Source organism: Grampus griseus, assembly GCF_964374135.1.
Source record: "Grampus griseus genome assembly, chromosome: 10".
NCBI classification, from domain to species: Eukaryota; Metazoa; Chordata; class Mammalia; order Artiodactyla; family Delphinidae; genus Grampus; species Grampus griseus.
The window spans coordinates 102,547,966-102,569,935 of NC_139004.1; the positions used below are offsets into that span (position 1 = coordinate 102,547,966).

The window sequence follows — 21,970 nt, forward strand, 5'->3', positions numbered from 1 at the left end:
CGTGCAGGCTCAGCGGCCATGCCTCATGGGCCCAGTCGCTCCGTGGCATGTGGGATCTTCCCGAACCAGGGCACGAACCCGCGTCCCCTGTATCAGCAGACAGACTCTCAACCACTGCGCCACCAGGGAAGCCCCCACGCTGGCCATTTTGAGATTATTTGTTACTACAGAAAAACCCAGCCAATTCAGTCAGATGCTGCTGGAAAACTCACTACCTGGAAATTTACATTTCAAAAGAAACAGAATAGTCAAAGCATCCCTCTTTTCAAAAACACTTTAAAAGAACACTTAAAAAAGATCACTAAAGTTTACAAAGGCTATTCTCTTCCGTAAGGTGCTATTCTGGGCTTCCCTGGTGGCGCAGGGGTTAAGAACCTGCCTGCCAATGCAGGGGACACGAGTTCGAGCCCTGGTCCGGGAAGATCCCACAGGCCGCGGAGCAACTAAGCCCGTGTGCCACTACTACTGAGCCTGCGCTCTAGAGCCCGTGAGCCACAACTACTGAAGCTCGTGCGCCTAGAGCCCGTGCTCCGCAGGAGAAGCCCCGGCAATGAGAAGCCCGCACACGGCGACGAAGAGTAGTCCCCGCTCACCGCAACTAGAGAAAGCCGGCGCACAGCACCAAAGACCCAACACAGCTAAAAATAAATTAATTAAAAAAAAAAACTACTTATCTTTAAAAAAAAAAAAAAAAAAGAGGGCTTCCCTGGTGGCGCAGTGGTTGAGAGTCCGCCTGCTGATACAGGGGACACGGGTTCGTGCCCCGGTCCGGGAAGATCCCACATGCCGCGGAGCGGCTGGGCCCGTGAGCCATGGCCGCTGAGCCTGCACATCCAGAGCCTGTGCTCCAAAACGGGAGAGGCCACAACAGTGAGAGGTGAGAGGCCCGTGTACCGCAAAAAAAAAAAAAAAAGGAAAAGAAAAGAAAAAAGAAAATAAGAAGGTGCTATTCTTCTCAGCATTCTTGGGGTTAAAGACACATCTGCCTGGATCCACTAACCTGGAATATGGAGCGCTAGTCGGGATACTGAGCATGTTCTTTCAGGCTGCTCTTGCTTCGGAAAAAAGATTCTGACAAGGCAAATGCTGCTGCTTAGTTTGAACTTGGAAGTGAAGCATCAAACAAGGTAACCATTAAGCTCTACAAAAAGTAAAGAGATTATTTGTCTGTGTGTATATATACACTCTGTTCAAGGTATCAGATTCATGTGTGGGGAGGGGGAAAACTAAGCCCACCTTCTCAAAGAATCAAGTTCCTTGGAAAGCAATTCTTGTTACGAGGACTTTGCAGCCCCTGGATCAACAGATTCTTGACTATGATGCTCCCACTGTTCTAAATGCAGGTGCCAAACCAAGAGCTAAGAGTCTGTATTAACAGACCACGGCGACAGTGCCTTTTTTTTTATTTGTTGGTAAGACAAAATGGAAAACGAGAGTTACACACAACTATTTTTCAATAGTTTGAACGTTTGATATGAACCCTAGATTATCTCAGGCATTTAGCCAATAAAACATTGCCCATAAACTGGTAAGAAGTGTCCACATGGGCTGACCGGCTCAAGAAGAAAACCAAGCTAACTGCTCTCTTTCTCCAGCCCATCCCCCCCAAACCAGCTCTTACTTTTAACCTGTGTTAAACGCATTTCTGAGCAAGTACCTCTCTGAAGGTTTAAGCATGCCACCTGTATTTCAGTCCTAGCCCCACTCATCCCTTAATGTGTGTTTCTTTAGGTTAACTATAAATCCATAACTGGGACAGCATCAGTCTTACCCAATAGGATTGTGACATCAAGTGAAAGGATTACGCCCTATCCTAGCACCACCCAGTGAAGTACCACTTTGTTAAACATAAATCCTTCAACATGGCACTGGAGTTCGTCCCCTCCCCACCCCCGTCTGGCCCCCATACATACTGCCATTCCCCAATTTGAGGTACCATAGTCCCTCCATCTGCCCTACGTTCCCCCACCTCCATTCGTTTGCTATGCCATTCCCTCCAACTACAATGGCTTTCCCGAGTCTCCCCTCCATATCAATTCATCCAAAATCTACTCAGCACCACCTAACCCAGTCACTGAACACTTCCAGCATTCTTGTGACTCTCACCTGTCTTGTTTTTACAATTATTCCTAAACCTCCAGTGTTTTTTATTTGATACTCCCCACAGCTGTCAGCAGTATTTTCTTACAGTAGACAATAAAACTGTGTCAAATGAACACAGAACACATAATTTATCATTCAGGAAGGCTATCCATATTAATCAGTGGCCCAGAAGCAAAACTTACATGCTACAGATAGTAAAACAGTGTCCAAAGTGAGAACTGGAAAAATATTTTTAAGTTTATTGAGTAATATTTCAAGATCCATGCTAGAATAATGATTCATCCCTGCCCTCAAGGAGATTCGAGTGGGGGAAGGGCAAGGGCATGTACTATTATTCCAATCAAACCGAGGCCTACAGTGGATGCACAAAGCTCAAGATCACGCAGCCAGAAGGCGGCTGGTCAAACACCAACTAATACCTAAATGGTCAGTCAGAACATGCAAAACAGACCTAGTCCCAGCACGTGTATGAGGGAATCCAAGTGTCAGACGGAAAAAGAACTTCAGTGAAAGCACTCTCTACCATGGCTAGATTTATACCCTGCAGGTGACACTTTGAAGCCAATTCCATCCCCAGGAATCAGTCCAGATTATAAATGCAAAAACTAACCCATAAGGGCAACTAAGGGGGGCTAACTGCTCACTAGACTGAAGTCATTCTGCTTTTCTATCCCCAACGGATTTAAAAAGCATTTACAAGAGGCAGTCTCAAGTTATGACACATACGGCTCCAGAAACAACCTCCCCACCCCCTCAAGGATTCCCCATGCTGGTACTGGAGGGAGATACGATGCTAGCACCACAGGGCAAAATGAAAATAAGCGTCAGCAAAGATGTGGAATATCTGGAACTCTCACGTACCGCTGATGGGAGTGTAAAGCAGGATACAGCCTTGGAAAGCTGGCAGTGTCTACCGAGGTGCAGCACATACCGTTACGGACTGAATTTTGTCCCCCACCCCACCCCCCCCAAGAATTTATGAAGTCCTACCCTCTGGTACCTCAAAATGTCAAAATATGACTGTATTTGGAGACGGAGCTCTCAAAGGGGTGATTAAAGTTAAACGAGGTCATGAGGGTGGGCCCTCATCAGACTGGTGTCCTTGTAAGAGGAGGTTAGGACACGGACCCCTATAGAGAAAAGACCATATGCGGTCACAAGGAGAAGATGCTCACCTACAAGCCAAGGAAAGAGGCCTCTGAAGAAACCAACCCGGCCAACACCTCGATCTCGGACTTCTAGACTCCAGAATCATGAGAAGGTAAATTTCTGTTGTTTAAGCCACCCAGTCTGTGGTATTTGTTATAGCAGCCCTAGCAATATACAGATACACACGCTAAAACTTTCCACTCCTCAGCATTAACTTATGGAAATGTGTGCATACAGTCATCAAAAGACAAACCAAGAATATTCATACAGCATTTTTTTTTTTTGGCCGCACCGCGTGGCATGTGGGACTTCCCTGACCAGGGGTTGAACCCGTGCCCCCTGCAGTGGAATCGTGGAATCTTAACCACTGAACCACCAGGGAAGTCCCGATACAGCATTATTTTTACCAGCCACAAACTACAAGCTACCCAAATGCCCATCAATAAGTTAATAAAAACACTACGGTGTATCATATAATCAAATACTACTGAGCAATGAAAATGGAGTTACCACTGCACCCAACAGAAAATCTCACAGGCAACAATGACTCAAAGAAAGGGATACAAAAGGATACACAGTGTATGATTTACACAAAGTCGAGTCAGACAAAATTAAACTACAGTGTTAAAAATCAGCAGGAGGAGGGACTTCCCTGGTGGTACAGTGGGTAAGACTCCAAGTTCCCGATGCAGGGATCCAGGGGTCGATCCCTGGTTGGGGAACTAGATCCTGCATGCATGCCATGACTAAGAGCCCGCATGCCACAACTAAGACTGAGTGCAGCCTAAATAAATAAATGAATATTAAAAAAAAAGGTAAATGGAAAACTAGAACATTTTTTTAAAAAGCAGCAGGAGGGGATGACAATGACCTGAAGGAGGCACAAGGGGGCTTATTTCTGAGTTTATGAAAACTCTCGAAGTTGTTCATTTATCTGTACGCTTTTCATATGCCCTACTGCAAATTCACAGTTCACTAAAATGTAGAAATGACAAGTTGCAACAACTTACTGATCCACTGTCACCACAGCAAAAAAACCTCATTATGGTACTGAATGCATCACCTGTTGCCACTAAACATTTGAAAAATACAGCTAGTCTCCGGATCCCAGCTTCCCACCACTGAGTGTTTATCTAGAGGGGTCCCACAAGTCAAAGGATCCAAAGAATATCCAGGGCCCTCCAAAGTTAATCTCTCATACCATACTTTAAAAATTGAATCTCATTAAAGTATACATTCATAAGAATTAAATAACCAGTTAACACTCCAGTCTGCCTCAGAGTAGTGAATTGAATTTTTCTTCTTTTTACTTCTGAATTTTCCTACCTTTTTTTTTAAAAGAAATGACTTATTTAATAATCAGCAAAAGAGAAATGTCATTTTAAATAAAAAACAGTGGAAGAAAGATACGTTTTTATAAGGAGTCAAATGCTGAGTGCTTTACAGCAATCATGAATAATCAAAAAGCCAGGCTGGTGCATCAGAAAGAGCCTCAGCTGTGTTTCAGGAGACCCAGACTAGCATTAGAGTAGCCGGGCCACCTGAGCACCCAGGCTCGGCCACCCTCTTAAGCCTGCAGGGCTGCTGTGAACACCAGGTGAAATCCTATGTGAACTGTTAAGCACTAGGCAAACATTAAAAAACACTGAAAGACAAATACCATGTAGGAAAAGTTTCTACAAAACATGAATGCAGACTTCCCCGGTGGCGCAGTGGTTAAGACTCCGCCTGCCAATGCAGGGGACACGGGTTCGAGCCCTGGTCCGGGAAGATCCCACATGCCGTGGAGCAACTAAGCCCATGCGCCACAACTACTGAAGCCTGCATGCTTAGAGCCCGTGCTCCGCAACAAGAGAAGCCACCGCAATGAGAAGCCCGTGCACTGCAACAAAGAGTAGCCCGAGCTCACCACAACTAGAGAAAGCCCGCACACAGCAATGAAGAACCAACGCAGCCTAAAATAAATAAATAATTAATTTAAAAAAAAAAAAAAGAACGTTCTTTAACAACCATCAACTGAACAGGACAGGCTGGAGGACTTTAACGTGGCTCTTAACCTGTGGGCTGCCCAAACGACCCAGATTTATTTCTGGGTCCCCTGGCCTGTAAGTACACAGAGAACTGCCGGTAGCCTGACTGAATAGCACATGTAAGAAGGCATTATTTTTCATAAAGTCTGTGCTATTACAATCAGGTTTTTTAAAGGTTAATTCATAGTAGCTTTGTTGTGTACTCTCAAAACAACTCAAATGGTAATAAATTTTTAAAATTAAAACTGCATACCAAGATTGGAAACCAATGATGTAACTTTTTACTTCACAATGGAAATTTTAAAGTATTCCCTAACTGAGCTGAGCTTAAGTCCAGGAAAGGCAGTAGTAAGAGCAAGCCCTCTGGCTGTGAGAGGGTGGGGAGACCAGAGAAGGCGCTTCCCTGCACCTGGGGACGGGCACGCACGCAAGGCCACTTGAGAGCCAAGCAAGGTCCCTGCCTCCCTTGATGGGCTTCCTCAAACGTGCTCTGTGCGGACAGCAAGCAGTCCTAGACAACCAGGATATGGACAACAGAATCAGTGAGACTGATCTCCGCGGCAGTGACGACATCACCAAAACAGAGAGCCCCGGGCAAGGCCTGAGATCCCCTGCATTAAGCCCTGCATCTTCAGGGAGATGAACAAGGCCAATACTGCATGTCACCACTGGAACCAACTCCCAAGCTCTCTTCCTCCCCCATGGAGACATTCTGCAAGTAGCTATTCTTAAATTGTTTCTGAAATCACAGCCTGGAGTACTAAAATTGAAACTAGTCGGAGACAGTGCTAAAAAGCCTGTTCTGATTTCCCGCACCGCATCACTTTTACTTTTGATTCACAAATCACACTAACCACAGCCGCCATTAACAAGTTTTAAAATATAAGTGCAAACTATTTTTCTGTGTTTAATGCCATATGCGGGAAGGAAAAAGCAGAAAATACAAGGAAGGTGCGAGAGCAAATAACTGAAGAGATCAACACATCGCAGCAAACTGCAGACAGAAGCACACAGCTCTAGCAGACGGCAGTCACAGACGCAGGTGTGATCACGCAGAGGAACAAATGCCGGGAATACAACCGCCACCTTACAGGGGAGACAGGAAGCAGCAGAAAGCCAGGAGCAGCGAAGTGGGGGGAGCTAACTTCCCCAGCTCCAGCCTCCTTCAGGCATGACATCAGTGCCAGGTGAACCACCGTCTGGGCCTCATGCAGGAGGACTCCTCCAGACTTCCCCGCAACACCCGGACTCTAACTCCCAGACCAACAGCCTGGTGAGTTCTCCTTAGCCATATGTGAATTACGTAGATGGAGAGCCAGACAACTCATGACAGTAATAATGGTAAATATCTACCTCAAATCTCAGAGAGAAATAGTGCATAAAAGGGCTCTCCCACGTGTGTGGTCTGGGTTTGCTACACCTTTGCATAGAAAGACTAACGCCAAACCGAAGGGCAAGGATGTTCTCAGGGCAGGTCCCTTTGGAAATTTATTATAAGCTAATCAAACAACCAAAACGGTCTGCTTCGCTTGGTGGTGGGGTCAGGAAGTGGATTCAAAGCCACACTGTACTATAAAGCAATGCTCTTTGTTTATGGGGTTTGGGGCAGGGGTTAGGCCTGGTTGGCACCAAGAAATATTTTTGCTCCATGAGGTTGCTAACAATTACCCGAAAAAATGTCCAAATAAAGCTGTTTTAGAGTATCTTCTATATTCCACTCCCCCTTCTGTTTGTCTACTCCTGAAATTCTACCACAAATGCAAAACTCACGTCCCCTCTTAAAGAAGGGGAACCAGAGGACTTGTGGGACGTGGGGTGGCGGAGGGTTTTATCTAGGATGATACTGGTACTGAGACTGGGAGGTGGCACATGAAACTTTCACTGTCGGCTAAAGCAGCAGCCCCAGCCTGCCAAGTGCACCTCTGCTCAGACAGCCCCCGAAGCTGACATTCGCACTGTAAGATGACAGTGACACCAACCCCCTCTTCAGTGAACAACAAAAAATGCTGGAGAGCAAAAGGTAAAACAAGTTTAGAGATGAAAATTACCCTTCAAAAAACACGACCAATTTAGAAACTGTGGTATTATCTTCTACGAACTCTCTTCAAAAGCAAACCAAATCAAATGCTGTTGTTAAAATGAACAAGGCTTTCAAGTTACCCAGAACACCGTGCTGCCTGGATTACTCTGAATGCACTTGCTGAGATGAAAAATAACTCCTTTTACAAAAAAATCTCAAATTCTACCGCCAAGCCATTCCACAAGAGAATTCCTGGCCGTGATCACTCACCATCTTTAAATTCCTTGAGGATAGGAACCAGGTCTATCTCCCTGAGTCAACAGGCAATGCCTGATACATGGTAGATACTCAAAACAGCTGATGAATGGATGAAACGCTACTCATCGTTACACTCCTCTAAATGCGAACAATACTTAAGGCTACCACACTTAATACCCACTTAAGTATATCAGGCTGGGTAACAAAGTTTAAAAACAAAAGAAAAGAAATCAGACTACAACAGGGCTTGGACAGGATCTTCAGGAGAAGTACTCACAACTCACTTTCCAGTTCTTAGACTCAAATCTGAACAAACTCTCCTAAGTCTGGAGAGAGAAGCACACCAAAAGAAGACTTTATCAATCCATGGATGAGAAGTCATGCGGGTAATCAGCTGCTTCAGTCACAAGGAAGAGACAAGAGCCTGTTCTTTCGGAATCCAAAGAGAAGATACAGTATTTTCAACAGGAAAGAACCACATGGCAGGACTGCCAGCCCAACTCATTTGACAGAAGACGTAGGTAACAAAAACTTTCAAACCTCAATTGAGTACTCTGCTATGATGCTAGAGCTCCCAGTTTACTGGCACTACACTACTTGAAAACAAAAAACTGTGTTAAAACTCACAACTGCAAATGGAATATGTTATGGTTTTAAGGCAGAACTAATGGCACCAGAAAAGGCTTCCAAAATGACATCACTAGAAAGAAAGGAGGCGGAGAGAGACAGATACCAGGTGGCAAAAGATACTTCACAAGCTTCAGGGGCATCAGAAAGCAGTACAATCCGGAGGCCGAGCACAGTGCTCTGGAGTCTGGGCGCCTGGACTCAAATCTCCGCTCCATAACTTATTACTTCTGCGACCTTGGGCAAATGACTTAACCTCTCCGATCTTCCATTTCCCTATCTATAAGTGGGCACAGTAATGGTACTTGAGAAGTCTATTCTGAGAATTAAATACAATAATCGGTGCAGAAATATCGCCACGCTGCCTAACATGCAGTAACCGCTCCAATGTTTGCTACTGTTATTTTCAATGTTCCCAGTTTTGCGAACCATTCCTTTCGGGGAAGCCCGAACTGAACGCCCTAAGCGGGCCCCGCCGCGGTGCGAACCAAACACAGCTCTGCACCCAGCCACCGTCTCTCCCCCAGCAAGTTTGGAAACTTCTTCCACGCCTCACCGTAACGTCTTTGTGATAAAAAGCTCCCAGTCGCGGGAGCCCGAGGCGCCCGAGGGAGCCCGGGACACGTGACCCGGGTCTCCGTGGACTCGCGGCGTCGGGGACCCTCATCCGCATCGGTAGGACCGGACGGCGGGCACGCGGCTCTGCCTGGCACCGGAGCAGGGTGGGCGGCGCCCCCGCCGCTGGTCGGCCGGCCCCCGCCCTCGGCCGCCGCCCCAGTGCCGGGCCGCCCAGGCTAGGTCGCCCTGGCCGTCTCGGGCCGGACGCCCCGGGAAACAGGCGTGCGCGCCGCCAGCCGGGGTCACACCCGGCGACCTCTGACACCCCCGCGGACGCTCGGCCGGCCTGACGCCGGGCCCGAAGACACGGAGCTCCCCAAGAGGCCGGGCCAAGACGCGGACGGCGCGCACCGGCGACCTAGGGCCGGGAGGGGGATGGGGCCGGGCCGCCACTTACCGCGGCCGCTCCGCTGGGCTCCGGGCCGGGCGCGTCGCGAGGGCTCCGCCGAGGAGGAGACGAGGGGTCGACAGGAGCGAAGGAAAGTCCAAGCTCCGATTCCGGCGGGCTCCTCGGCCTGTCCAAGCTTCCAACGCCGCCGCCGCCGCCGCCGCCTCGGGCTTTATGGCCCAGACTCCGGCTCCGCTCCCACTTCCGCCACCGCCGCCGCCCCGAGCGGAAGTACCTGTCACGAGACGCTCGACGCCAGGGCTGCGGGGGAGGAGCCCCGCCTCTACCGTGCGTCAAGTTCAGCCGCCTCGGGCCTGGGCCTGGGTCACGTGGCCCAAACATGTCTGCCCCCAGTGGCTGCGGCCATCTTTGAGGCCCGGCCGGGAGCAGGGTGGCGCCATGCTGGACCCACCCACCGATGCCTCAGCCCCTGAACTTAGCACCAAAAGAGAAGCAAAGAAATTGAACCCACTAGAGCTCTGCGAAGGACGGGGCACCCTACCCAGCTCCAGCTCCACCTGCACACATTAGAATCTACTCAGAACTTTGGCTCCATCTTCAAAAACATGCTCCTCTCATAGCCTTTTCTTACTGGTTCATGCAAACTTCATTCTTTTGGTTGCTGGGTACAAAAACTTTGGAATCATTCTTGATCCCCGTAGTGGGTTGAATAGTGACCCCTCCTACACATCCTGGAACCCGTGGGTGTGACCTGATTTGGAAAAAGGGTATTTGAAGGTGTAATTAAGGATCTGGAGAGAGACCATCCTGGATTACCATGGGGGGGCCCTAAATCCAATGACAAGTGTCCTTATAAGAGACACAGAGAAGAGAAGGCCACGTGGAGATGGAGTCAGCGGCTGGAGTGAGTAGCCACAACCCAAAGAATGCCAGCAGCAAGAGCGGGGAGAAACGGTGTTGAGTTTAGACTTTTGTATTTGAGAGAACGTATTTGTTTTTTTTGGTTTTTGCGTTTTTTTGCGGTACGCGGGCCTCTCACTGTTGTGGCCTCTCCCGTTGCGGAGCACAGGCTCCGGACGCGCAGGCTCCGGACGCGCAGGCTCGGTGGCCATGGCTCACGGGCCCAGCCGCTCCGCGGCATGTGGGATCTTCCCGGACCGGGGCACGAATCCGCGTCCCCTGCATCGGCAGGAGGACTCTCAACCACTGCACCACCAGGGAAGCCCATTTCTGTTGTTTTAACTACCAAACTTGTGATGATTTGTGACAGCAGTTCTAGGAAACTAACTCAACTCCCCTTCTCTCGGACCCCTCATCCACAAGCTTCAAAAGATATCCGGAATGTGACTCCCCCTTTTCTGAACCGCCATCATTTCTCACCTGGATTATGGCAACGACCTTGGTTTCCTGCTCCCACCTCATTCCCTATCCAGTCTTAACACAGTAGCCAGAGTAATTCTATAAAAATGTCAAACCATGTCATTCTCCTGCTCAAACTATTCCCATAGGTCAGAATAAAAACTAAAGGCTTTACAAACAAAAGGTCCTATCCTGGGAATTCTCTGGCAGTCCAGTGGTTAGGACTCTGCGCTTTCATTGCCAAGGGCCCATGTTGGATCCCTGGTTGGGGAATTAAGATCCTGCAAAACGCCAAAAAAAAAAAAAAAAAGTCCTGACCCCTTAGATACTTCTCGGACCTCATCTCCTTCTAACATCCCCTCTGATCAGTCTGCTCAGACTACACTAGTTTAAGAAAAGAGAAGGCACACGTGTGACTAAAGCCTTTGCAGTTGTATTTCTTTCGATCCGGACAGTTCTTCCCTCAGATATCTGTATGGCCACTCCCTCACTTTCTTCATGTTTTGACTTAAATGTCATCTTCTCAGTGAGAATGGCCTTCCCTAAATAAAACTGAAGTTCCTCTTCCTATCACACTAGACATAAAACATCCACTTGCTATCTCCCTTCCTGCTTTCTTGTTTCTTCATACTGCTTTCTTGTTTGCTTACTGTCCCTCTCCCCCACTAGAATGGCAGTTCCGTAAGGGTAGGGATTTTGTCTGTTTCATTCATTGCCATATCCTTGATTAGAGCAGTGCTGGGGCACAGTAGATGCTCAGTGAGTACCATTTATAGAGTATTCAGGGCAATGCAAGTTGGAAATGGACTCCGAAGCCAAGAATTATGGTAATTCCACCCCACTCTGCAGCCATTCAAAATGCTAGGCTTAAAGAAACAACTAGAGAACACAGAAAAAGGCAGAGCACAAAAATAAAGAGACCTGTGAACCCCCAGCTTTCTAAGAAGCAGACCAAGATGGCTATTCAAATGCAAACATGGCTATTTCTCATGAAAAAGAAAGGACTACTCCGAAGAAACCCATCAGCCAAGAAGGTGGAGTCGGGAGCTGCAGAGAATTATTCCCAAGGAGCAGGATTGGACCCTTATCAGAAAACTGACAACATGTGCCTAACTGGATTTCAAAATTGCTGTGACCCAGTCGTAGCTATGTCACTCCTGTTTTTCCCCTTTTGAAAAGAAGGGTCTGCTCCGGTTGTCATATGCTTGTCAACTCTGTTTGTTGGCTCTGTGCTGTGGAGAGTAGAAAACATGCCCGTAGCTCACAGGTCTTCAGATCAAGAGAAACATATTCAAGAAACTGTTCTTGAGGAATCACAGGAACTTCATCTTCTGAGGAGCCTCATTTGCACCAGGACCTGATTTACACAAGATCCACTATGAGCCAGTGATGTACTGGGATGAGATTTTTAGGGCCTCTGGGAGGAGGTGAGCATATCTGGCACACAGGAGAACTAGACAAAATCTGTATCCTGAAGGTAGACCACGATAGATTTAAAAAAGTGGTAAATTCTTTGTTCCTCCTTCCTTTGAGTTGTGGAATCTACTTCCCTTCCTTTTGCATTTGGGTTGGCCTTACTTTTTTTTCCCTAATAAATTTATTTTTGGCTGCGTTGGGTCTTCGTTGCTTTGCGCAGGCTTTCTCTAGTTGTGGTGAGCGGGAGCTACTCTTCGTTGCGGTGTGCAGGCTTCTCATTGTGGTGGCTTCTCTTGTTGCGGAGCACGGGCTCTAGAGCGCAGGCTCAGTAGTTGTGGCTCACGGGCTTACTTGCTCCACAGCATGTGGGATCTTCCCGGACCAGGGCTCGAACCCATATCCCCTGCATTGGCAGGCGGATTCTTAACCACTGCGCCACCAGGGAAGTCCCTATATTATCTTTAAGTTTTAACTATGGGACTGTATTAACTACCAAATATTTAAATTAGGGACTTCCCTGGTGGTCCCGTGGTTAAGACTCTGCGCTCCCAATGCAGGGAGCCCACATTCGATCGATCCCTGGTCAGGGGACTAGATCCCCGCACGCCGCAACTGAAGATCCTGCACACGGCAACGAAGATGCCGCGTGCCGCAACTAAGACCCGGTGCAGCCAAATAAATAAATAAATTTTTTCTAATTAAAAAATATTTAGATTAAAAAAAGAAATCCACAGAGTGATAAATGGGATGCAGGCGATAAGATGGGCTTCTCGGACAGTGAGGGAAGTTGGAGGAGAGGTGACATTCGACACAGGTGGTGAGAAAGGCTCCCTAAGGAGGTGACATTTGAGCAGAGAGACCTGTTGACAAGATGGAGCGACCCTGCTGAGATTACCTGAGCAGAAGGTGTTACGGGACAAGGGAACAGCAGAGGCAATAGCTTTGTGCAGAGACAAGGTGTCCTGTTCAAGTGTGGTTGGGCAGAATGGGGAAGGGAGAGAGGGAAGAGAGGGGGTGGGGAGACGGGCAGAGCTGGCTCACGCAGAATCTCATGGGTGGTGGGAAGGCCTTTGACATGTGTGTTGCGTGTGAGGAGAAGTCCGGGGAGGGTCTGAAGCAGAGCGTGTGCGTGTCTATGTGTGAGGTGTGTCTCCCTTCACAGGCTGCTTCACTGCGGCCCTTCCCCTGTTCCCACGGCAACCCATGGCCCGTCCAGGCCCGCCGCAGCCCCAGGATACTGCTTGCTTGATGTCTGCTGATTCACTCCCTCCTCGTCCAGCCTGGGGACCAGCACCTGCCCTGGCCTGCCTCAATGGCCCAGCACCCGCTGGGTACATGTCTGACCAATTCAACGCAGGGTCAAATGTTGAATTTTTCTGTGTGGTGCAGCTTTGCATGATTGATAAAGTTCTCTGAGATTTTCTATTCAAACACAGATGGTTTGGCTCAAGGGTTCCACCCCTGGCAGTTTTCACTAGCCCAGGAGTTAGGCTGGGTGGTCCTCCACCCTGAGCCCAGCACTCAGCCGGAGCCCTGTGCCTTTGAGGTACTCTTCTGAGCTCCCTGGGCCCCAGTGTCCTCGTTCTGAAATGGTGTTGATGAGCCCGCCTCTCTGGGTCACTGGGGACTCACACGTGAATGTGACTTCCAAGGTGCTCCATCACATGTGGGGGAGACCAGAGTTACATGTCGGTTTCTGGGTGGTGGCTTCAGGCACTTTTCTTTAAGATGTGATCACTCATCCATTCATTCAAAAGTAAGTAGGGACTGCCACAACTACTGAGCCTGTGCTCTAGAGCCCGAGAGCCACAACTACTGAAGCCCGCGTGCCTAGAGCCCGTGCTCCGCAACAAGAGAAGCCACCGCAATGAGAAGCCCGTGCACCACAATGAAGAGTAGCCCCCGCTCCCTGCAACTAGAGAAAGCCCATGCGCAGCAACGAAGACCCAACACAGCCAAAAATAAATATATTTAAAAAAAAAATGTAATTAGGGACTTCCCTGGAGGTCCAGTGATTAGGACTCTGCACTTCCACTGCAGAGGGTGTGGGTTCGATCCCTGGTCACGGTACTAAGATCCCACATGCCGCACAGCACAGCTTCCAGGTTGACCACAAGGACACAGAGATGAACCAGCCCAAGTCCCTGAGCTCCAGGAGGTGCCAGTGGGCTGTGTGTGTGTGTGTGTGGAACGCCCACAAAAAGACAACCACACATCACCCTAGACCCTGCTCCTCCGACAACTAGCCACAGGCTGCTTTCCAGAGCCTTCCTGCCCACAAGGCTGCACTGCAGCCCTCTGCCCACAGTGACCCTTTCACGGACGGGCACTCGAGCAGCTCCAGAGCATCACAGTCTTTTTTGGGGGGTGGAGGGAGCAGACCTGTTGGGAGAAAGACGACTTTTTCCCAGGAGAAAGAGTCAGCCATGCCTAGACTTGCTGGGGGCTTCCTGTCACCTGGAGAGCAGAGCCCGCGTGCGGCAGAGCTAAAGTGGGGCGGCAGGGACGCGTCAGAGGGTCACAACCAGGGACACTTCATCCAGAGATGCCCGAGTCCTCCCTGCCCCCCAGCCTCTGCCACGTGCTTACTGGGGAGCCCCAGCCGCTCTCGGGCTGGTCTCCATGGAGCCGAGCAGCTGCAGGGCCCAGGTCCTACCTGCCTGGAAGCTCAGAGGCCTCGGCTCCCCTAGTAACCGCAGCCCAGAAACGTAGGTCGTGGACATCCCCACCGGGAAACTGGCCAACAGGACGGACGCCGGAAGTGGGGAGCTGAGAGGAGAGTCTGCTGTCACCTTCCCACCTTCCCCAGTGGCTGTTCCTAACGGCCTTCCTGGGGACGGCGTGTGCGAATAAGTTTGTCAGAATTAGCAAATAAAAATACTGGTACTAAAACATCGTTCGTGTTCATCGGAATTCCCACGTGGCGGCGTCCTGTGTCAACCTGGCGGCGGTCCTTGCTGAGCATCACGCCAGCATAACATTCACCTCGCACTTCCCTCCCGCTCCCCGCCTGGTTTGCCAGGTCCTGAACCCGGCATAAAGCAGCAGCACGTGAAGCCGGGCCTCAGGCTCTGTTTTCCGGGGAGCTGAGGTAAGACGAGGCAGTTCAAGTAGATGTTTGTCACTTGCATCCAAAAGAGCCCTGGTGACAACTCAGCCTCAGTTTCCTCTTCTGTGGCACGAGGATGACAACTTCCGCCCCACTCACGGCCCAGGATGGACGAGCACGTCAACGACCTTAGGAGGGGCGAGGTGGCCAGGCCAGAGGCAAGAGGTCAGTGCAGCCACTGCTGGAGAGCTGCCCCACTACCCCAAGTCAACGGGCTGGGAGGCAGGCGCTGCGCCCTCAGCAGCTGTGGCCCTCCCACGTTCTCTCCCATGGGCCGCGTCTCTGCGGGTGCCCCTTCTCGGGGTCACTGCGCCTGACTCTTTCAGACTCTGTGCTTCTGATTAACAAGCACTGTGGGGACGGGGGGCGCCCGCCTCCACCCGTCGTTCTTCCTATGCTGTGCACTGAAGCCCTCCTGCGGCTCCATCCTGACAAGCTGTGGGTGTCTCGTCCTGCCTTCACCTGACCAACACGGGCCCCCCGTGTGCACCTTCCATCCCCCCGGAACGGCCTTCAAGGCCCTACATCATCTGGCCTTTGTATCTTTCATCTATTTATTCATTCAACAAACGTAGCTTGAGCACTTACTGCGTGGCGGGCACTGGAGAGACAGCAGAGAACAAAACAGACAAAAATCCCTGCCTTCATGTAACCTATATTCTAGTGGCAGACACAGAATTTCACCATGTAAATAAGCGAAATATATAGTATATTAGGCACTTCCCTGGTGGTCCAATGGCTAAGACTCTGTGCTCCCAATGCAGGGGGCCCAAGTTCGATCCCTGGTCAGGGAACTAGATCCCACATGCATGGCACAACTAAGTGTTCGCATGCCACAACTAAGGAGCCCGCTGGCCGCAACTAAGAACCGGCTCAACCAAATAAAGAAATAAAATATTATGGTATATTACATGGTGATAAGTGTGGGGAACAGAAACAAAGCAGGGCAGTGGGTGGCGAGTGACCCCGGCCCCCGGCCTCCCTGTCTCCTGGCATCAGGTCGCTCCTGCCGCACCAGCTTCTTCCGGCTCCCAGATACACTGAGCTTGCCCCTGCCACTGCCCATCCAGCTCCCCTGGCCCAGACAGTCCCCCTGCCCCCGTTTCCAAGATCTTCTCCGGGTTGGATCCTTCTTACCACTGAACTCAAATGACACTACAGGGAGGCCCTCACGGGCCAATATAACCTTGTTACGTTGTTACATTGTCTCCAAAGCACCTCAATGAGCAAGGATCCCCTGTAATTATTCGTTTCCTTGTTTTATGGGGAAATTCTCCCTCCTCCTAGAATTCCCCCTTCCTGAGAGCAGGGACCTTGTCTACCTGGTTTGATGCTGTGATTTCAACGCCTGGAACAGTGCCTGGGACATGACAGATACTCAGCGAATATTCACTGAACGACTGACAAATTCATTGCTCTCCCATCCCCCTACTCCTCTCCTTTCACATAAAGAATTCCCCCCTTTCCTTTAAGGCTAGTTCATCAAGAATATATTAGTAGGGACTTCCCTGGTGGTGCAGTGGTTAAGAATCTGCCTGCCAACGCAGGGGACACGGGTTTGAGCCCCGGTCCGGGAAGATCCCACACGCCGTGGAGCAACTAAGCCCATGCACCACAACTACTGAGCCTGCACTCTAGAGCCCACGAGCCACAACTGCTGAGCCTGCGTGTCACAACTACTGAAGTCCGCGCGCCTAGAGCCCGTGCTCCGCAACAAGAGAAGCCACTGCAATGAGAAGCCCTCGTACTGCAACAAAGAGTAGCCCTGGCTCTCTGCAACTAGAGAAAGCCCGCACGCAGCAATGAAGACCCAACGCAGCCAAAGATAAATAAATAAATAAGATTTTTTAAAAAAAGAATATATTGGTAAACACACCGTCACGGTACTGTGTTACAGAAGGCAACCCTACCTGCTATAACAAATAGGCCTCCAAATGAGTCAGATCTCAAACAAAACAGAAGCAGGTGGCTTTCCTCCACACACTGACGTGGGGACTGGGCTCATTCTCCCCTGTGGCCACACCATTCCCAAGGGGCTTGCCATCGTCTAGATGGAGCTGGTAGCAGGGGTAGAACTTCGTGGAGATGGTACATCTTCTTCTTGATGCCTGGGTGTGCAAGGGACACCTGCCACCTCTGCTCGTGTTACTTTGGTAAGAGCTAGTCATGCTGCACACCTGGATGCATGAGGACCTACGAAACAGGGGCGCAGGTGAGGCAACAGCTGTGCACTCCAGAAGAGGGAGAGCAAACCTCGCTGGGGAGCTGTCTGCCTCTGCCACTGATACAGCGTGGTGATCGCTGGGTACAGGAAGTGAAGGAGCGAGGGCGGCCCAGGAGAAACACCTGAGGTAGCCTGGGAGACAGAGTAGTCAAGGAGGGCTTCCCAGAGCCGGAGGTGCTGCGGTGACTCATGAAGGATGATTAAGAACCTGCTGGGCCAAGAGGAAGGCGACTGCTTGGGAGGGACAGCTGGGTGCGAACGTTTAGAGAAAAGAGAGCACATGACATAACTCATTCCAGAAATTGCTGACGGCTTAGTGTTCCTGGAGAACAGAGTTCAAGGGAAGGAAGCAGGAGCAGTAAGGAAACTCACGCACAAAGACTGGGTCGTGGTGGGTCGTGAATGCCTTTGATCCAGATGTCAACAGGGCCTTTTCCTGTTTTCCTCGTATTGACAGCCAAGATCCAAAATTGAGGGCAAAGAGCATGGAGGATCTGACACTTCGGATGACTAGGACATCGGCTGAGACGGGGGCGCACAGGCACAGAGAAGCGGCAGGACTGGCCCCGCCACGACGGCTCCCCTCCTCCCCTACCCACACAAGCAGCAGCAGCAGAATCGTGGGCAGAGGGGACAGAGGGAATTCTTGCAGTCACAGGGCTGCTGAGCCCAGAGTACTGGGCTTCCCTCCCCCGCCGTTGCCAAGGTGAGGTGTAAAGCTGGGGTGGGGGAAGCAGGACGGACTGGCATCTCATTCCCCAAGGGAACCTCTGCGTCGTGGGCAGCAGGTGTGTGGATCCTGTCCTCTGCCTTCCCGGCAGGGACAGGAGAGGGGCTCAAAGAGGAGGCTGCAGGGCGGCTGCCTGCAAACCTGCGTGGGTAAAGCCACTAGGCAGGCCTTTCCGAGTCAAGGGGTTGGTCCGAAGGGCAGCAGGCTTGAGCCTCTGTATCAGCAATCTACTACGACAAAACTAAACACTCCCGAGCCTGAGGGCCATAAACTTGGGGTCATTTCTTATCTCATGATCCCTGTGGGCCAGGAGGTCAGACTGAAGGTCACGTGCATGACTTATCTCTACTCCGTGCTGTCTGGGGCCTCAGCTGAGAGCCGTGAAGGATGATCTGAAGGCCTGCCTGGGGCTCGCTCACACGCTGGCCGACCGGTGCTGACCAATAAGCTTATTTCCATAGGGCTGTTTGTGTCCACACAACACGGCAGCTGGCTTCCCCCTGAGAAAACGATCTGAAGAACTGAGGTAGACGCTGGAACGTCGGATAGGACCGAGCCTCTGAAGTCCTGTGTCATCACCTCCACAGAACTCAGCTGGTCACACAGGTCAGCTCCCATTCGGTGGGAGAGGGGACCACGGAAGGACATGAACCCCGGCGGGAAGAATCACGGGGGCCAACGTGGAGGCCGGAGACCACAGCTCCCTCACTGGCTCTGCAGCCAGGAGGGCTGGCCAGGGACGGGGCACCTGAAGAGGATGAGCCAGAGGGGCAGGAAGAGTTCAAACCTGAGTCAGCCCTCCCTCATCACGGACCTGAGCTGTGGGACGGCCCCAAAGGGCTCTGCGGAAAACTCACACACGGCCTGTGCGGGATGCAGGCCCAACAGAGATGGCAGTGCTCACGGAGCAGCTGGGACCTGAAAGATCTGTTCACAAGATGGCCCATTCCCCACTGCTCTCCAGTGTCACCTTTGCCATAAATCGGATGACTGGGTATTTACGGGTCTATTTCTAGACTGTCCTGTTCCATGATCTGTTTACCCATCTTTATGCCAGTACCACACTAATCACTATACTTACATTATAGATCCTGATATCTGGCAGTGAGAGCCCTCCAACTTCCTTCCTCCTCTCCTGGATGGCCTTGGCTATTGTTGGCCTTTCGCATTTCCATGTAAACTTTAGAATCAACGTGTCAATTTCCACCCCCAAAATTCTGCTAGAATACAGACTGGAATTGCATGGCGTTTGTACTCCACTTGGGGAGAATTTTACTGAGTTATACACTTACTTATTATTTGAATGCTTTTTCCTATGCATGTTACACTTCAGACTTTTTAATGTCATTAAGAAACCTGCTGCCCAGAGCGTATTCATAGTATAAGACATTGAGATTCTACAACCAATTAACACTAAGTTTTTTTTAATTTTCCATTCTTTTCCCAGGGGGCCTGTGTTCCCTCAAATTCCATTGTTCGCAAACCATCTTCCCATGCCATCAACACTGCTATTTATGGAAAGGGAGTTGACTTAGAAATTTCTTTAACTTTTTTTAAGGAAAACTTTGTATCACTATCATAAGGGGATAACCAGTCTCTCTTGATATATATAGAAGATAACTGGCAGAAGCAGCACAATGAAAATAAGCATCATTGAATTATAACTAGATATTGTCTGCTGAAGGAAGCCTGCTCTTTCTTTGTTCAAAATGTGCATTTGCAAGTGTCAGAGAAATGCAACATACGCACTGCTAGCATACTTAGAATTTCTCCTTGGGGTATTCAGAAAGATTGGAAAATAACCGGAAAAGGAATAATTTTGTCACTTTTCTCTTTTGGAGCTAATTGTGGGCCCACACGTAGGTGTAAGAAATAATGCAGAGATGGCTTGAGCACTTTACTGAATGTCCCCCAAGGGTGACAGTTTTGCAAAGCTACAGCTCTTCAGCAGAGGACACGGACATTGGTCGTACCCAGAGCTCCTCAGTCTTGTACTCCTTTCTGCACGTGTGCGTGTGTGCGCGCACGCCCATGCGCGTGCATGCTGTGTGCTACGTAACTGACTCCCCTGTGTAGGTCTGTGTCTCCACCACCAGACTGTTTTTTAATTTCGTCCTCACTCAGGAACCCGGGCCGATGGCGCCAGCCTCCACCACTGCAGACCAGCCGCTGCTGTGTTTGTTCCAGCGCGCAAATGTGGAAACTCCTGCTCTGCCTCTTCAAGGCCCCTGCACACATGTAAAACATGATGCCTCCATTCATGTTTCCTTAGACAAAGCCTGTCACCTGGTCACGACAACTTCCATGAGGCAGGGAAGCATGATCTTACTATGACCCTGAAAGGAGGATAATCTGAGTATTAATGAACAGCATTGAATATCTGGACAGTATTTGAATATTAATGACCACTATCACACCGTTGAGACATTCCTCTCCCACTGACTGCACTAGTGAGCAACTTAAAAGGCCAGGACCGTATTCCATTCTTGGAAGAAACAAGGCAAACAGAACACAAACCGTTACGTCAAGCTTTCAAAATAACCTAACGCAGGTATTCCCCACTTTTTGGAAGTTCGCTTTATGCCACTTCGCTTTCACGAAAGACCTACGTTACTACCTGTTTTCACTAACCAAAAGCTCTCTAAAGAGGATTTTCACTTTTACGATCAAAGGCGAAAAGCAGAAGTCGTGTTCATCGTGTGTTCTGCCGCAAGCTGTCACAGAGGCAGCGCACGCGCTCAGCAGCAGGAGCGGCCCCGCCAAGCCCCTTCCCCCAGGAGCCACACTCAGCAGCTCAGCGTCAAGCCACAAGCTTTAAACTGTGTCTGCAAGCATCTTATCCAGATTTATTCTGTGCATCTGTGAGCAAGATGTGTCCTAAGGTAACTGCTCCTTCGCTTTACGCCATTTGGCTCATGAAAGGTTTCTTAGGAACGCTTTACTTTCGGATAGTGGGGGAAGGCTGTTATTAATAATGCTGAGAGAGTAACCTCATTTCCCTTCTCCGTGCTCTCTGGAGGTATCTCAAGTGTGGGACAGTTATCTGGATCATCTCTCTCTCTGCCCTTTCATTAAACCAGGCACCAGGATCCACCCATCTGGTGTCCTATTCCTCTCCTGGGTTCATCCTTTGTTCCATTCCAACGCCTGACCTTGCATCCCATACAGCACGCACCACGATTCCACCCTCCTACTGGGGCCTGGCCTCCACTCTGCCTCAGGGATCTTTCTTTACTTTCAATGTTTCCGCTGAATGGAACTCAATAATTAAACATCGTGATAACAATTAATTTGATACTCAAAACAGAGACTCCAAAGAACTAACTGTTTTGAGTTTTCTTTTCCAGGCTTTGTCCAGATGCAGATGGAATTTTTATGCAATAATATCAGTATACAGACTTTTTTTTTTTTTTGGCTGCACCGCATCTTCTGAGATTTTAGTTCCCCGACCAGGGATGGAACCCAGGCCGTTGGCAATGAGAGCACGGAGTTCTAACCACTGGACCGCCAGGAAATTCCCTATGGACCATTTTTATACTGCCTATTCTACCTAATGTTATACCAAAGGCACTTATGTCACCAAATGCTTCCTAAGCATCCTGAAATCAGCTATCCCTTTCACTTTCTCTCTGATTATGTAAACAACATATGTTCATTAATGAACATTTTAGAAAAATCAGGCATCTGTGAATAGGAAAATGAGGCACCAACAATCATTCCACCTAGAGACAACTGGTAAAACAATATGTGGTATACGTCATTTGTGTCTTTTGTCTATGTTTGATATAACACACTGCAGTAGTTACCTTCAGAAAATATCCAAATCACCTTAAAACTTAGCAGCTGAAAACGACAAGCCTTTATTATCTCATGGTTTCGAGGGTCGGGAATCCAGGGGTAACGTGGCTGCAGTTGACGTGCTGGCTGAAGTCACCTCGAGGCTTGACGGGGGAAGGACCCACCTGGATGCTGACTCTT

The 21,970-nt window shown here is 49.7% G+C and overlaps 1 protein-coding gene across 2 annotated transcripts in view; it reads right to left on the reverse strand.

Annotated features, from left to right (window-relative positions):
- Window positions 1-21,970, reverse strand: part of RAB7A (RAB7A, member RAS oncogene family) — a 94,343-nt gene that overhangs the window by 49,674 nt on the left and 22,699 nt on the right. The window contains exon 1 of one of the 2 annotated variants that reach the window (XM_082663067.1): window positions 9,203-9,403. The exons of the other annotated variant lie outside the window; for it this stretch is intronic. The gene's annotated coding sequence lies outside the window, so the exon portion shown is untranslated. Of the gene's footprint in view, window positions 1-9,202; window positions 9,404-21,970 lie in introns of those variants that run through there. 2 annotated transcript variants of the gene reach the window in all.